The 5000-nt window shown below is 41.7% G+C and overlaps 1 long non-coding RNA gene across 2 annotated transcripts in view; it reads right to left on the bottom strand.

The window, feature by feature from the left end:
* LOC135089356 (uncharacterized) overlaps nt 1-5000 on the bottom strand; it is a 93267-nt gene that overhangs the window by 25475 nt on the left and 62792 nt on the right. The gene's annotated exons all lie outside the window — the stretch shown is intronic.

Raw genomic sequence — 5000 nt, 5'->3', positions numbered from 1 at the left:
ATAAAGTTCATCTGTCCAATGAAGGAAGTCTTAATGCTGCAGTGGAGGCATACAGGCTGATGATGGTGATGAGGATGATGACTGTGATGATAATAGGATGACGACCACTTATAAAATGACATCACATGGAATTACATTGAAAAAAGATCAGGTGCTGTGACTGATAGATATAAGATTGATTTAATAAGTTTATAATCAAATGTTTTATCATGTGCGTACATTGTCAAGTTCCTCAACGCTACATCTTGTCAGAGGAAAAATAAATCATGATATGTGAATAAACAGAGAATAAAAGAGTCATCGTATCCCAATTTAGAGACGAAAAATGTAACAGGCCGAGGAAGTAAAGTGAAGAAAATAAACAGACGAATATACAAAAAAATAAATAAATAAATAAATAAATAAAAAAATAAAAAATAAATAAATAAAATAAAGTCCACACGAGAGAGAGAGAGAGAGAGAGAGAGAGAGAGAGAGAGAGAGAGAGAGAGAGAGAGAGAGAGAGAGAGAGAGAGAGAGAGAGAGAGACGTAACCAACAAAAGGAGTGAAAGAAAAGGGAATCAGGAACCACCATTTCACACCTCACTCCTTGACACACCCCACCCTCTGCTTAATACCTCCTACCTACGAGGAATAATTAGGTCTCACATCATTCACCTGAGACGGTCGTGGCAGGCCCAGCACAACACAGCCCCAGAGTCTCGGGATCCTGGGTGATCTGAGCGGGAATTTACAAAGGTCAGATTACCGTCAGGGAGGCGTGCATAAGTGTCGGTGTTGGCATTCCGGCCCAGCGTGGCGCCCTACAAGATACACCACGATAGTGACAAATTATACGCCGCCCCGTCTCCCGTCCCGTGTGTCCCCCTGCGTCCAGGCAGCCAGCCAGGCAGTTACCCCGCCAACGTGTAGGTGGAACTGTAGGTGGTGGTTGTTGTTGTTGTACTGGTGATGGTGGTGGTGGTGGTGGTTTTTTGGTGGAGGAAGAGAAATCAGAATAAATAGCAGTGATTCCATCCGGTCTTACATGATTTATTTACTTCACTGAGACAAAATTTAAAGAAAATACTTGGCAGAAATATAAATCAGGACAGATACTAAGAAATTCGTCGCGTCTTGTGGGATTAGATAAATAAATCGTGACAAGAAATCAGAAAACAAATACAAAGTAAAAATCACAACGTATCAGGCAAAAATATATTAGGTGATGATGATGATGAAGAGGACAGCAAGGGGAAGGAATACAGAGATGCGATCAAGAAAGCCAATAGGGAGGAGGAAAAACAATTAGAGTAGGAGGTAATATCATCAAACCGAGGATCAACATTCAGAGGAAGTGGTGAAGGAGAAGGTCAGAGAGAACAAGAGGAGGAGGAAAAATAAAGGGTTGCCTGGGAAATAACAAGAGGCGTAGGAGGAAATTTCTACACTAATATATATTTATCCGCATATTTCAATATTTCGGTTCTGTCTGGTGAAGAGGTGGATACGGTTTTCCTGTATGGTGTGTGTGTGTGTGTGTGTGTGTGTGTGTGTGTGTGTGTGTGTGTGTGTCACAGAGAGAGAGAGAGAGAGAGAGAGAGAGAGAGAGAGAGAGAGAGAGAGAGAGAGAGAGAGAGAGAGAGAGAGAGAGAGAGAGAGAGAGAGACTAGGAAAACATTTATAGAAATGAATTAAGAAAGAAGGAAGGAAAGGCAAGGTGAAGAACGGTATAATTAGCAAAAACAGGTAGCATTATTTGAAGAGTTTATTTATCAAATGTTATGATCTCACGATTTATTGGTACTGTGGTGAAATAAGTCTGTTCACACATCAAATAGATGACGTCAGTTGTCTTGTCAACAGAACGAAGGTCAAAATAAAAAGATTGCCAGAACAACAGTTTTCCTAAATTGTTTTCCTGGAGACTATAACACTTTAATCTTGTGGCGTTTTATTGATTGTAAAATGTACCCACAGTTTGGTAAGTCGGCATCCTTCCTCTGTCGCCGAGGTAAAGTGATCACTGAATGACATTTTTATTGCTGACCTAACCATTATTTTTCCCTGTAGACTCTAGAGATGCTCAGTCTTTATAGGAATAGGAAAAAAAAAAGCCTTAAAATTTCCAGCTACTATACCTTATTAATTGTATTTGCCTATTTGCTTATCCCTCTCTTTCTATACACAACAAAAATGGCATAATGTCACAGTAAGCCGGAACTATTAGTGTTTCAGATGGACAGTCGCGGGAAAGCGGCAGTGTTATGTCCCTAGACCTCCCGTCTCAGTGACACCGCCCAGTCGTCGCGCCGGGAGGGACACGATAGATGTCCCAGTGATACAAGATACTCGGTGTGTCTGGTAAAAAAAAATAACTTTTACTTGCCTCAATATTTGACACAATGTTACAGAATCGTGTATAGAAGAAAATTATGTTAAGCGCTACATTACTCAACTCAGATAATAAAAAAACGTCAACTGCAAGCAAACAATATTATAAATCAATACAGCTTTTGAAAATTTACAATGACGGTGTTGTTACCTCTTCGAAGGAACTTGGTAGAATAGACATCTTGATTTATTTAATAATTTATTCAATTTTTAGATTCTTGGTGCTTCATGAACCTACTCCTTTCCTTTGCAAATACGTATTAGCTTTGCGCGTTTCATCATTCAAGAGAGTCATTCTATTCACTTTCTCCGATTATTGATAAGGATTCATAAAAAAAACTCCTACTGCTGATAAGAAGTCATGTCCGTATACTGTATGACTATCAGATGCATCAAATGTTTCTCAAGTATTCTTACAACCAGAGCCAAACCAAAAATGACTGAGGCAACCAGTCTGTGATATAACATAAGGACTACGGCTTTGTTTGTGCTGGGGAGTCGGTCGATGACACGCTACATATCATAAGCCAGAATGTAAGCACGCGAGAGAACACTCACCCACCCACCCACCCACCCACACACACACACACACACACACACACACACACACACACCGCTGCAGTCAGTTATCCTTTACACATGAATCATTAACCAGTTTCCATCACCACACAGACGGTATCCTTTCATCTCCATCCGTCAATCTACACACACACACAAAAAAAAAAAAAAAAGCACTGTCACGCCATCTCTCCCGCCGCCTCGCTTCCTTTATCCACTCACCTCACCTTGCCTTGACTTGCACTTCCCCACGCAGCGCACTTATCCTTCTATTTAAACCCCATACACACCTATACTTTAAGTTCATCTCCTTGTCGTAAGATTTCTGATGTTGTGCTAATTTCCTCAAACACTTAAGTAATATCTTGCCATCTTCCACTAAAAGGAGAGAATAGATAAATGATTAAAAAATATATATACGAGTACACTTTTTATATACCTCGAAACGCAGAGAGAGAGAGAGACAGAGAGAGAGAGAGAGAGAGAGAGAGAGAGAGAGAGAGAGAGAGAGAGAGAGAGAGAGAGAGAGAGAGAGAGAATATCGGCGGCCATCTACAGAGTAATTCCCAAGATACCATGTTATATGACACTCTACTCTGGGTCGCTGCGCCTCGTTATCCCCCGACACGTCTGGCGAGGTGAGGCGGAGAGGGAGCAGGGAGCAGGGGCGGAGAGGAGATGCAAGGGAGGAAGGGAGGGAGGGAGAGAGGGCGAAGTAGATGAGAATAGTAAGAAATCCGTAAAACTGTCAAATGTAGGTAAGTGGTGTGTGTGTGTGTGTGTGTGTGTGTGTGTGTGTGTGTGTGTGTGTGTGTTTGTGTAGCTGCAGCACTAACAGTCACTTAACTCTATACGTACAAACTGGGGAGAGCCACTGGCTAAGGCTTCCTGCTACACTGTGAGCTGTACTTAACTGTGTGTGCTGCAGGACCGCCAGCTGGGAGACGCTGCACACACACACACACACACACACACACACACACACACACACACACACACACACACACACATGCGGTGTAAACAGACACACTCCGCCTCCCTCCCTCCAGGACTGCGGGGTAATCCTAGATCATCAATAGTAAAATAAAGGTCATAAATCAGACGGAGGAATCGACAGCAACATTGTCCGGCGGAGATTACATCTGCTAAACGTGCGCCCCAACAACAATGCCACTCGCTTATCTCTGGTGTATTAGCAAATGGTGTAAATCAATCCCCACACTCGGCCCAGGCTATTGTTAAACCCCCGAAGAGCATCATGTATAAAATTGTATACATGGATTTTGTAGAGTAGTTTTATGACCAGTGCATCTCTCTCGGCTCTCGCTTAATGGCTTTATTCTTTTTAAAAAGGTTTTCACTCTCGCCTTTATTAGCGCTATAAGGCAGTTGTTTTGTTTTCTGGTGATATTTCATTAAATTGCGTGCTGCTTTCTTATGAGAAGTGCTCGTGTTTATGGCTAATTGTCGCACGTGTTTACTGTGGGGGAGGATTCACCGAGTTACATCTAAAGCTCTCCACAAATGTGATACCAAATACAAACACTGAGATAATATATGTATTCACCACAGCATTTAAGCTTTAGTGCAACAGGTTAAAAGGGCAGACTTAGGAATTTTGGTAAGCGGTTAGATGAATATTAACTATTGGCTCTCTTTGCTAGAGAAAATAATGGGAGATACATTACTGAAACATGATTGCTAATGATAACTTTCTCAGCCACGATTGAAATTCCTCATAAAGTATTCAGCATAATGTCCTGTACCGCCAGCCGCAGTCAATGTGAGGTGGAGAATAGCTGAACAATTCTGGTAAAGAAACTGGCGAGGTCATAAAGGATTCGGAATTTCATAAATGATTTATTATTTCAGGAAATGATAATGCAATATTATATTTTATTCATAAAAGATATTTGCTTCTTGCATTAAACCAAGATGTGTGTGTGTGTGTGTGTGTGTGTGTGTTTCACTGAGCTGCTTCACAATAAACAAAGTCTCAATGATCTCAAACACACGCACGATCGCCGAGGAGCCTCAGAGCGGCGCGAAGCACGGTGCGAGACACAGA

This window comes from Scylla paramamosain, chromosome 3, assembly GCF_035594125.1.
Source record: "Scylla paramamosain isolate STU-SP2022 chromosome 3, ASM3559412v1, whole genome shotgun sequence".
Taxonomy (NCBI): Eukaryota; Metazoa; Arthropoda; class Malacostraca; order Decapoda; family Portunidae; genus Scylla; species Scylla paramamosain.
The sequence above is the reverse complement of the archived record's forward strand: the minus strand, read 5'-3'. Positions and strand labels throughout refer to the sequence as shown.